Below are 13,246 nucleotides of genomic sequence, written 5' to 3'. Positions count from 1 at the left end.
TCATTACATGGCAGAAGTACACCTCGATGATGAGCATGTGTTCTGGCCGGATCTGACAAACGCACATTATAGTTGGTGACTCGCTTGGTTGTTTGATGGGTCACCGGCCATTTACTTATCCTCTAAATTTGTTCGGTTGTTGGTTTTGCTATCCCTTCCTTCTCCTTTTCTTCGCTACGGTGCATCGCCTCACCAGGAAAACCCATTCTAGCATTCCAACGTATACATTATATATTCTGGTTCAATGCCTGATCTTGTGTAGTGGAACCATGACCTGAGACCTGACCATCTTCTCATGTTTTTCCTTCGTTCCTGAGGGTGGAATGATACAATGTTATTCACTCGGGTAACTGTATCACAAATATTTGTGTTCGCACCCTAGAAACCCCACCAAATAAGCGCCCGTTTGTTGCATTTATAATGATCTGGGAACAAATGTGCACCCTTATGAGACATTAAATGCTATCTGAGCTCAACCAGTATTTTAGTGGCTTAACACGCGCCCGGGTTGCCTGCTAGATACCCTTCGCTCGGGTGGGGGTCAATTTGACCCCTCCCTGAGATCTCGGGAACTAAGAAAGCTAGAGACAGTCAAATTTACAGGGTGTCTTAACCTGTACGTCAACTTACTTAGGTCAAAGTTTGAGCTTTCTAGGTCATGACCTTCAGGTCCAATGATGTCGAACAATGATGTCGAACGATGTCGAACAAGGTCAAATTCCAGGCTGCTCTCTTAAGTGCCCCCAGAACCTAGGCAACTGATTCTAAGCAAAAGGTCACGAGCCAATTTGAGGTCAATGACCTTGTTTGACCTTTTGAAGGTCATGGTGACCAAAATCATACAAGACCGCTCTGAGTTCTGCATTTGAACAAGCGACAAAGATTACGCTAGGCAGTACGTTCTCAAAACAAAATGTCGACCCAGGTCATGTTAGGTCAATGACCTATTATGACCTCAAAGAAGTCAATGGAATGTGTATAGTGCGGTTTCTGCCGTCATTTAACTAAAAATGAGCACCACAAACTATCCCATACAGCTAAGATATTTGTGATGCCTAAAAAAGCATCTCGGAGATTATGACTTCATCAACCATTCCGTTATTGTATCAGATTGAACGATTCCCCAGAAATTGCCTTCGCTGAAACCATAACCTGACTTTGATCTTGTCGTAGGTCAGCGACCCTACAAGGCACATCTTAATTTGTATGTCAAACAATCCGCTATTCGATTGGCTACAGCAATGACAAATTCTGGAAAACCATTCCGGAAAATTGGAAACCATTCTGGAAAAACCTTTGGAGGGTCAATTTGACCTCCCTGCCCCCCCCCCGAGCACTTGTTAGGCGTTTCGGATGAACAGTTCCGCGTTGCAAAGGTTTTTCCTTACGACGTTTTGCGTTTACGAAAAACGCCCTCACGAGCATTTGCCTGTTGGACAGGCCGTAGGACAGACCGACAAATTTGCAAGACAGGCATTGCGAACAAACTTGATACGAACTTTTTTCCTGCAATCATATCAAGCTCAACGCGCTTGACATAACTGATTTAAGTGAGGTAGCTAACAATAGCATTTAAGTGAGGTGCTAACAAGGGAGTAACGAAGGCCGCGCCCAATCAACTGCCCTGCAGCATCTGCCTTACCCCACGAGGCAGCGTGGAATAAGTCATACTATACTCTCTTCACTTTGAAAGTCAGGTGGTGGGTGGATTTCATCAACGGAGCTTGTTTGACAGTTGTTTGGGCTCAAAGAGGTTCGCACTCGTAGAAATGGTATATGGGCTCGAGTCGCTTCGGCGCCTTGCTATTTTGTTATGGCTGGGATTGCTTGCGGCCAACAGCGAGCACTCGGTGTCCGGTGAAGTCAGGGGCGGAGTGGATCCTCCGCCCAGATGATCGTGTCGCGGAAAATTTGTTTGCAAAAGTCTGTCGTTGAAACTGAATTGCGTGATCTGATAGTGAGATTAGGTTTATACGCAAGCTCTGCTCAGCGCGAGCATGGATAAAAACATGTCAATTAAAATTGATCTTTCTTAAGTGTAGATCTAATAAAAAGCATTTGATAAAGTAATTATATAAAAGGAGAAAGGAGCAACCTGAACACGACTGTGCTCTTGATCCGCGCCAGCTTTTCATCGGGATTTATTTGTCGTTATTCATCTGCAAATCGTGTGCACTCCTGAAACGGCTCACCCCAATGGCGCTCAGAACGTTTGCGGCCCGAAGGCCCGTCTCAGATCTCGCCGGCCTGTTATGCTAACCCGCATTGCTTAACAGCATTGCGGCGCGGCCGTAGGACAAAGGCGGGCTACAGCCTTGATAACATCGCAAACATGTCGCTTGACAAAGGTTATGTGATCTGTGGTATTCGCTTTGATTTGACAGGCTTTTGGTGTAGCTGATTTTGCGACACCATATGTTATGGCATAGACAAAATTGCGGACATTATCCCATTGTCGAGTTTCATAAGCGCACTTGAGACACAAAGCCAATACCATAAAGGCGAACATACATATCTTTTTGCACTTACTTCGTTCGCCGTAAATTCCGGCGCGACGGGCGTGCGTCAACGAACCTTCGGCCGGCTGGCACGGGCCGGTTCAACGCGGCATCGCGCCAGCTGGCCGTTCTCACGTTTCTAGAGAGGCGAACGCACGGAGAGGTGCACCAGGGAGGACGGCTCAGAGGCACGAACGGCATGGGTCAGGCCGCACAGATCAACTTCTTACACATTCATTTGAAAACATGGCATTCGATGCAAGGACGCTGGACTGCGGTATGCAGGGGGCAACTGCACCACATCGCGGTAGAACAAAGCGGTTGCCTGTTCCTCATCATCGGAAAACTTAACAATTATGCGTTGATGCATGGTAAAAGCACGTTCAAAGCATGAAGCCATATGCGCGCCAGCCATGCTTAGATTTTAGCAACATGCTCTGTGCGCAGTCTGTGCTTTTTGTCACAGGCACTGGTCCCGTGTCGCCCGATGATTTTGTTATGCCCAGACATGTTTAGCTAGTGGTACTTTGGTACAAGCTGCAAGTGGAAATAAGTCAAATAAAACTGCCCTATGAAACGATTCGCTGCAAATGCTGAAACTTATTAGCGATGCATTCATTGGCTGCTAATTTACCGTAATGGGTTCGGGTTTTAAAGGCTGCCTCCCGGTGGAAAATTAACATTCTGGCTCGGGTTGTTCTGGGAGCGTCTATTTCGAGCTGATGTGATTACATGGTAGTTGATGACCCAATAATCCCAGAGATTGCCTCTGCATGCTTACTTTGTAAGGTCATTGTGGTGCAGGCGGAATAGATCAAAACGATGCAATAAACCATGCAAGTACGTGTCCGGGCTTGAGGTAGCCTGATGTACCCACTTATACCATGAACGGGTAGTCATCTTATCCCCAAATAATTTTGTGGCGATGACCTTGACAGAAAAAGCTAACGAGCATGGACATTGCGGCGAGCCGTGCCAACCCATTCTCTCGCTAGCACTGCATGAAAGCGCAGCACTGGAAAGTGAGCTTGGCGCACTGAGTCCACGCAGGATGTGTGGCACATTTGTGAAGTACGACGACACACGATGTCACCGTGAAATGAAGGTGGTCGCCGCCTTTAACGCAAACTTACGCCGTCTTCTCACGGATTCCCTGCTAATATACTAATGGCCAGGAAGTTCGGTATTCGTAATGAGCGCACAAAAAACTGGAAGGTTTGTAAAGGTGGAAGCAGGCCGGATCAGCCGCATAAGGCAACTCTTGAGACGCTTTCCAGGACCGAATACTCTAGGGGAATAAATAATGCATTTTAACAGCAGTCACGCAAGGGTAGAAGCACATCCCAGAGCTGTTCGTGTCCAAAGTCGATAAAACTTTAATCAAAAAGTCGCGATTTTAATGGCCGGCAGACCAAACCACACCGTGCTGTACCTGTAAGACAGTGAGGAGGTGGCCCGTACTTTTGACGAACCAGCTCTCAGTTCTGGTGCGGGCCATGCGGTGAAATCCTCTCCAAACTGAACATGCATTATCTTTTTGCTCTTCGTAGTAAAATTTGAAGAGTTGGAACAAAGTTTCGGGACCGGTTTGAGGAGAGATGGAGAGAAAATTTGAGCCCCACCCCTCCATCCAACTAAAATGAACGAAAGACGTCACCTATGCATAACTCGGTCACAGTTGAAGCAGAGAGATTCGGGTACAATGGCGATACACGCCGGACCTTGCCAAAAACGTTGTGAAATCCGAGGGGTGTTGGGCGTCTGTTCGGTGCATGCAACGCAAAGACCCAATGCCAATAATCCGAAATGTTGGGATGCAGCTACATTCAGGTGCATCGTGATCCCAAAAAGTCGTCATTGTCCATAGCTGGAGGCCGGCAATGCACGCTGCTTTAGGGCGTCATTACCCGTGGTGATGGACTCGAAATCATGCCCTGGCTGGGCGGACCGTCAGGAGTACAGGATATCGACCCATCGTCCATGCCTCCCCGGCAGTCGGCAGATCCGTCTCGTGGACGAGCATTTGCCGTCTGACTCGCTGGAGAGGACTCTGACTCGGAGAGCTGACTCGGGCTGGAACGTTGTGCTGACCCGCTTGAGTACTGTTCATCAGACCGTGACGTGACGCTCTCAGACCGTGACGCTCTCAGACGTGACGTGACGTGACTCGTCTGCGGTGTTTTCAAATGGTCACTAGCGATAGCAGTCCAGGCAACCCGATATTGGTGATAGACCATGCTTCTGAACGGCAACTGGTATCGAGTCGTGTTTTTGGACTGGCGAAGTTTGCGCAATATGTCATCTACATTTTGTTCTGCTTTTTCGTGGATAATGCTTCATATGCTTGCATCGCTTTTTTGAGGCGCAGACGGAGGCCGACTCATTCCTCGCTGCGCGGGGCCATGCCTTTTGTGCACATCGTCGACTGTCGGATACCTCACCGCACAGGTACAGCCAGACGGCGAGTAGTCTCCTCACACTCCACTGACTGCCGCGTGCCCCTCCGCAGAGGTGACGCCAGACTGGTGAGCAGTCTCCTCACGCTCCACTGACTGCCCGCGTGCCCCTCCGCAGAGGTGACGCCAGATGGTGAGCAGTCTCCTCACAGCTCCACTGACTGCCTGCGTGCCCCTCCGCAGAGGTGACGCCAGACGGCGAGTAGTCTCCTCACACTCCCACTGACTGCCGCGTGCCCCTCCGCAGAGGTGACGCCAGATGGTGAGCAGTCTCCTCACGCTCCACTGACTGCCCCGTGCCCCTCCGCAGAGGTGACGCCAGACGGCGAGCAGTCTCCTCACGCTCCACTGACTGCCCCGTGCCCCTCCGCAGAGGTGACGCCAGAGGGAGCAGTCTCCTCACACTCCACTGACTGCCGCGTGCCCCTCCGCAGAGGTGACGCCAGATGGTGAGCAGTCTCCTCACGCTCCACTGACTGCCCCGTGCCCCTCCGTAGAGGTGACGCCAGACGGCGAGCAGTCTCCTCACGCTCCACTGACTGCCCCGTGCCCCTCCGCAGAGGTGACGCCAGATGGTGAGCAGCGTCTCGCCGGAGCCATTCAAGGAGGAGCTGGAGGCGAAGTCCTCGGGGCACCAGACGGCGCTCGGGGACAGCGACGCGTCGCCCTCGTCGCGAGCGCCCATGGTCACCAGCGAGTCCATGTCGGCGGTGCAGTTCGGAGGTCAGACGCAAGGTACGGACGGCCCGAGCGCCTGCTACCCGGATCAGGAAGGACTGCGGGAGGTGTCACAGTGTCCACTGTCCAGTCTCCATAAGGGCAAGCATAGTAATGGAGGAGGCAGCTAATGATAGCAAGCTATTTAAATTGATAGTCCGTATTCTTATCTGCACCAGTCGGCCGGCGGCCCATGGGCCACTGGGCTACTTTCGCAGTTGAGGTTGCGGGAATGTTGGCCATCTGACCACTGGCATGTCAAACTATGGAAATTAGTTTCCCGAAGGCGGCGCCGTTATTTCAACCGCCAAATGCATCAAACTGGCAAACGGCCAAGAGTGGGCCACGCTCTCAAAAAGCGGCCCGGCTATGGGTTGACGGGAAACGGTTGGGATTATGCGATATGTTTTGCATTTGGGAGGTGTCAACAATTTCCATCGAGCACTTCACTCAGACCATGGGTTTGGAGCCTTCATTGATCCTGGTCAGTCCTGGGAACTGCCAAGCGACGAAACGTCGTTAGCAAAAGTATCGATATAAGACCCGCTTTGATTCTGCTCGTAGACAGTGTTGGCACCACTGGCACAACAGGGAGTATTTCTCTGAACTTCACACCATTACAGAAATTGAGCTGGAGACGGATTATAAGTCGGCAAGTGGGATTCCCCTTTGTTACATATGACCATGGGTCGGGAGATATATCGCTGGGCGCTCAGTACGAGTGGAAAGAACCATATTATGTCTGCGGCAGTGCAAGGAAGGTGACGAATCAAAATGACATTTAAATATTTTCTGTAACAATACCCGACGAGGTTCCATGCCTACCGTTGGAGCACCCTTGCTGTCCGCTTCACTCAAGTGGTATTTAATTTCGAGGAATCCTGAAAAATACTGCAACAACTGGGACTCTTGGCTGGACCGGGCATGCTACACCCTTGGTGTTCAATGTGCACTTACTCATTCAGCGGGAAACTAATCTCGTTAATATATATATATATATATATATATATATATATATATATATATATATATATATATATCGATGACTGATAATTTACTCCGTCTTCATTATTGTATTACTAGGGTGTGCATATCATATTATTGTAAAAAGCAAGCGCACGCAACAAGCATGCTTTTCCCACATCCTGGGAAAACGTGCATCCATGATTGGGCAGGATGCCCTAGGGGTGTATTCCGAGCCTTTGGTATCGGCATTGCTTCATGCTGGTGACCAAGAAGATCCTCGATGTCGGCACCAGACATGCGCCTGGATTCCAGGAATGGATTCCCGACCCCACAAAAGTGTCCCATGAATCTGGCGTTTTCTACAACTGATGCCCATACTGCCCCAGCTCACCATGCAAAGCGAGAAAACTTAAAAACAGTGAATATATGCAGCACGAATGGGATCGTTGTTGAATAGGCGGCCTCGTCTGGTATGTTAGTATGTACACAAGTTTTCAGCCAGTGAACTCTCCGGCCGCCAGCATGTGTTGTGGACTTCTTAGAATGATTGATTGAATGATGTTTCAGCAAGTCTAGTTACTCTCTTTTTAGTTAGTTACTTAGTAAGTTAGTAAGTTACTCTTAATCTTAGTAAGTTACTATCTTTCCAAAGATGAAAAGGAAGGACGGAAACATCGCCCAGCGCTTCTAATGACGCCATAACACCTGACGACGTCCGGATAATTAACTGGCCGAAATGGCGTGCACATAAATACCAATACGCCAGTGGAGAAAGACAGTCCGAAAAATGATCCCAATCGTGCCACATATGTCTCGCCTCAATCATCGCGCAAAACCGTAAATATATGCAAGTTTTATCAAAATTGTGATAGCAGTCGGTGGCACTTGACTATTGCTGGGATGTCTTTGTTATGAGTGCTTCGAGCAAACGCTGGTTGTTTAGTAACTCTATCCTTCTGCTTGCTCCTCTCTTTTCCTCCCCCCCCCCCGCCCGAACTACTCTCTCTTTCCCCCTGTTTTGGATGTCTCATTACCGAATAGCCTTTCCCACCCATCTATATATAGGTTATTGAGGAATAACCGCCATGAGACAAAATTATCATCTATCCTTTAAATGAAACACAGTCCTCGCTAGCTGACTTCATGGTAGTTTTTCCAGTCCACAACACGCCATAACATGACAAAAATAACATACTAGCGACCCTAGGATAGCACGCGGAGTATCATGACATGCTGCGCACCTCAATCACCCTCAATAAGTGGCCGAAAACAAGCATCCGCTGCCCCGGGGACGATGATTGTGGCCGACTATTTTTAGTATCTATTTTTAGAAGCGTTGGACGTTTTCGCGCTATCGAGCCTACGTTTACACGATAGCAAGCCTACGTTTATCAGGATCATCTGACCCATTAGGACACCAACTTGGTGTCAGTGCGAATGTCAACAACAGGAGAATGTCAACATCACAGGAATGTCAACATCATGGGTATGTCAACTTAATGGGAATGTCTACTTAATGAGAATGTCACCATTATGGGACATGGGACATGGGGCATGGGACTACATGGGACTGTGGGCGGTCCAGCCATGTAGAGCCAGCCACTGCTCTCGGCGTGGCGAGCCGAGCAGGGTGGCCGCCGTTTCCGCGTGACTATACCGACTCCAGACCGGGTGTTTGACTACACTGTAAGAGGATGGGTCTGTCTCTGGATCGACCGGGTGCGCCGCCCGTCCATAATCAATGCTGTTGCGCGGACGCCGGCGTGACACCTGGCTCCAAATAGCCGGCCTCGCCCGGCTTTGTGTGGCATGCACGTGTGCGTGCCGAGCGGGCCAGTAACGGATGTGCTGCCGACCGGGCCAGTGACGACCGGGCGCCGCGAACGCCGCTATGCAAAGCATCAAGTCTACAGGCCACGGTGAGTTCTGGACTGGCGCGAGCGTGGGGCGGGGGTCTGACGGTGCGGTTGAAGCGATGAGAGTGCGCGATTGGGTCTGGTGTAGTCCAGCTGCATGGCGAACAACCCAGATCGGTTGCGGCATGATTTATGTGGCTACCAGCGCGGCGCTTGCGTTGGAATTGAGGACACTGTGTGCATTGGGGTGCAGCGGTTTCCAGAGGCGACGGCTGCTATATCGGCCGACGGCCACCCGTCCTCATCGGTGGCGGCTAAGTTTGCGGCCGTTGGCGGAAGCCGTTGGCGACGCACGGCGCAACTTCCATTTCGTCGAGCTCGTAACACAAAAGGGGTTCGGTGGCGGTCGAAGCGACCCCTCGCTACGTCAGTAGAATGGCGCGGCCAAATACACGCGTCACAGATGGGCAGTAGCCAGCGACCGGGCGTGGAGGATCGATGCTGGGCCATCGACCGCCAGCGTGGCGTAACGTCTGGTCCTGGGCGGGTCGCGGCGAGTGGTCCCGCTCTCCCCGACCGGGCCGGAGCGTGCCAGCGGCCAGCCAGACGGTGCAGCGCCGCGCCCTGCCGTGTGTCGCGCAGCGAGACCATGTCCGTGCCCTCGGACAAGCTGCCGCTCCGCAACGTGATGTCGCTGCCGTCGAGCGCCGGCTCCCAGCGGTCCGAGCTGCCGGTGCCCGGCTACACGGGCCGCTACCGAGACCGGCAGCCCAGCGTCATGTACTGGCGAAGGTGAGTGATGAGCGGGCTGCCGGCGGCCCGGTGGCGGACGGCCGTCGCTCGCCCCGGCGTCCGACGGCGGGGCTCCCGCGCGCCGCATCCGACCGGCCGGCTCCCGCGCGCCGCGTCCGACGGCGGCGGCTCCCGCGCGCCGCGTCCGACACGGCCGGCTCCCGCGCGCCGCGCCCGACGGCGGCCGGCTCCCGCGCGCCGCGTCCGACGGACGGCCGGCTCCCGCGCGCCGCGCCGACGGCGGCCGGCTCCCGCGCGCCGCGTCCGACGGCGGCCGGCTCCCGCGCGCCGCGTCCGACGGCCGGCTCCCGCGCGTCGCGCCCCGACATGCCCGGCTCCCGCGCGCCGCGCCCGACGGCGGCCCGGCTCCAGCGCCCGCGCCGCCCGCCAGCCTTCGGCTCTCACTCGAGTGGAGCAGCGGATCGAACGCTGCCGACGCGCTCAACTGGCGGGATACGGCGGCCCGATACTCGGAGAAGAGGCGCCGCTCTGCGCTGCCCCTCTTCCGCCGATCAATACTAATCAAGCTCACAGTGAACGGACTCTGACGAATTATATTCCAATAGATGGGTTTCAGCGATGTTCAGGAGCACGACCACGTTTACCGTTGTCCATTTACCATCACGCTATCATCCAGAAAATGGACAGGATTTGCCACCTACTTGAGCCCGTTGGACGTTTAGCCAGCTTGAGCAAATCTACGGAACCAACCACCTGGTTGGGCCGCCTCCAACAGAAAAGGCAGCCGTTTGCCGCGCGGCACTGGTGCACGTCCAGTATCCGGTGGTCAACAGGTTACTGGGAACATCAAGTGGCATGTCAAATGCATTGTGCAGATTTATGGACCTGTATAAACACATATAAAATTGCCGGATGTCACAAATTCAATGGAAACAGACCGGCAGGTGAATTGCTGCATACCGAATGTCTATCAGATTAATGTTAAAAACACAGAAACATTCGAGTCCCGGTAAAACCAAAATATTTTTTGAAAGTTTATTTCTGTCCAAACCATTGCAGTACGCTATGTGACGGCGGCGCTGGTACGCACCGTGAAATGTGCAGAAATTAACTTCATTTTGTCGTCTTAGTTTTCATATCCATATCTATATTTTGTGTGTACGATATGTAATGTATATATATATATATATATATATATATATATATATATATATATATATGTATGTAATTATCAAGGAAATTTCAAATATCCGGAATGCGTTTAGATTCAGTTGTCCCGGGGCCAACGTTGAAGAAACAGAAGGCTGGTGGACCAAACATTTGCTGCCACATCACATATCAATAAGGCGCAAAGTTAAGACTCGAGTTCATGATTATGCAAAGAAAGATAACAAACAGCTCATTATTCGTAAAGATGGGACCAAACAGAGCATATGTTGTACGTTTGCGGCCTCCTTAGTGTCGGTTTTAACCTGTTTTTTTTACACAAGCTGCTATGTGCATTGGCGAGAAACATTGTGCATATAGATAAGGCAGTAGTAATAGCCTTATTCCTCGAAAAAATAGGAGACTGGGGATATATATGTGTCGATATTTTGGCAACATGCCTTTGACGAACTGAACAGCGTAACTGAATTCACGTCCGCTACAGCTCGGATAAAGACATGTTGAAATGCCAACGTATCTTTATCTCCATTCTCCTGGTTTTTCTCCAAGGAATGAGGCTATTGCTTCTGTCGTATGCAAGATGTTTTTTTCTTCTACATGAGAGCATCCCACAACCTGGCAAAATTCTAATTTACCTGTTTGCATTTATTACAAACTCATCTGGAAGCAGCTTCGGCTCTGAACAATAAGCGCCTAGTTTTTTTACGAAAAAAGTCGCCACAGGAGCGACGGACGAACGATAGCATACGACATTTGATGAGCACACACCAGATGAGCGGCATGCCTGACAAATGTGGCACATAGGGTGGCCACTTGTAAGTGGAAGGGGGGGGGGTGTACAAGCTGTCAGGATGAAATATGTGTGCTCAGATCAGGTTTTGAGTGAAGAATGGTCATTGATTTGGCAATTTTTAGTGCAGTTTCATCTTTGGAGGAAAGCAAGACATCTAGGGTAAGTTTTTCGGTGAGACGGAATACAAGGGGTGTTTTTTTTTAAACGTGATCGTCAAGAAGGGGTTAAAAAGCTTTGATTTCCTCCGCTCGGAGACGCTCATTATATCTCCTGTGTACACCACGCTTGTTTTACCAATGTAAGAGGATTTTATCAGGGGAAATTTAAGCAAAAATAAAATCCCCTCACGCTCCAGTGCGCCTCATCTCTCGGAGCTCAATTATGAAACCTTAGACTGTGCCGCAGTACAGAGCTGCTGCGCGGAACAGTCCTGATCTAGGCGCACGCCGTCGGCAGCACACAGGTCAGAGGGGCGGAGTAATGGATGGCCGGCCCATTCGTTCGGCGGTGTAATAAAGAGCGAACAAAGTCTAGATGTGCGGAAGAGGCTGCCTTGCGGTCGGTTCGGTTCGCATATCAGGCGAGTGGGTGATAGGCATACATCGCTATTTGACTCAATTTGGCGACATATGCGAAGGAAAAGCAAGGGGATCGGCAGCAGCATTTGATTTTTAAAACGTTTCAGACCTAACCTTTTGATTGAACAAATTTATGGGACCATCGCTCACTCTAAGTGGTGCATGTTGCGTGAGCCCTGACACCGTCATTCAATTGCGAAACTCCGGGTCAGCGGTAGAATTTTACGGCAAAATCTTGAAGTGCCGCGACGTCTTGCACTGCACGCTCCACCCTGAGCGTAGAAACCCTCTGACGTCACCTGAACTTCGCCGCATCCGCTGCTATCGGCCGCAGTCCATGCCAGCCAGGCCAAAATAATGGGCGTGCAAAGTGAGTCAAAATCTCACCGCAATCAGAAACTAAATCGGAATGTAGACGCTCCAACCAACTGAGCTTTTGGGACAAAGTGCAGAGTGGAAGGGATGAGAACTATGAGCTTTTAGTTTTGCGGACAAGCTGCAGTCTTTACTGAAGAAGCATTGTGACATCCGGATTAATACAACAGTGTATTTAAAGCGAATAACAGTCAAGCAGATCAAAGCGTAGTACCCATTAAGTATAGTGCCCAATTTTCCTCAAGATAATTATGTCCGACTTCCATTTTGGAAGGACGATTAGACCACCACACTCAAATGTTTGAGCATATTGGACCGATTGTGGCGAAAATAGATGCCTCGGACAGCACCATGTAACCTAAATTAAAACGGAAGAACTTCACGGGCGTACTCAGAAGTCTTAGACATTAGATGCGGCTGACTATTTGGCTTCAGCCAGGCAACTAATATGCATGACGGGCCACGACAGGTAATATTTTCAGTGCTACCGAGGTGCATTCAAGCTGCATTAAGGTGCATTAAAAGCGTTTTGGGTGCGCTAAAGCAATACATTTAAAGATCTCAATGTCGTGAGCTAGGCACTCTTCCCACATGGAAGTCAGACACAATTCTAAACATAAATATCGATAGGCCTATGTTGCTATGATATTTTTCCTTCATTCTGAAGATGTCGTTATATTATTCTGAAGGACCCAATGCTTTACCCAATGCTTGCCTGCAAAATAACCGAGATTACCCTTTCATCGCGCAGTTCATCCCAATACCTTAATTGGTTAAAACGCCTGCATTTCTATTAATATACAGGTGGCGGTGGGGGTTCGAGTCTTCGCGCTTATTATTTGCCCTGGGTGGCATGGACAGCAGCCGGTGGCAGTATGTGCGGTAAAATTCAGGCGACTTTAGAGCGTCCTGCCCTCAGGGCAGGACGGTGATAGGCTGCGGCACGTTGAGCTTTCGCCACAAAACGTTCTACCGCTGACCCTGAATTCCGCGATCGAGTGGCGGCGTCAGGGCTCACGCAACAAGTACCGCTTGGCGCGGGCGCTGATCCCAGGAATTTTTGCATCCAAAATTTTTGAAGAAATCT

General features: G+C 50.7%; 1 pseudogene; it reads left to right on the top strand.

Moving 5' to 3' along the window:
• The window catches only part of LOC119100433 (band 7 protein AGAP004871-like), a 44,222-nt pseudogene that overhangs the window by 8,285 nt on the left and 22,691 nt on the right, over positions 1–13,246 (top strand).

The sequence above is a fragment of the Pollicipes pollicipes genome, unplaced genomic scaffold (assembly GCF_011947565.3).
Source record: "Pollicipes pollicipes isolate AB1234 unplaced genomic scaffold, Ppol_2.1 Scaffold_4881;HRSCAF=5763_pilon_pilon_pilon, whole genome shotgun sequence".
Classification (NCBI taxonomy): Eukaryota; Metazoa; Arthropoda; class Thecostraca; order Pollicipedomorpha; family Pollicipedidae; genus Pollicipes; species Pollicipes pollicipes.
Note: the sequence above shows the minus strand (reverse complement) of the source record. Positions and strands in the feature narration are given on the sequence as shown.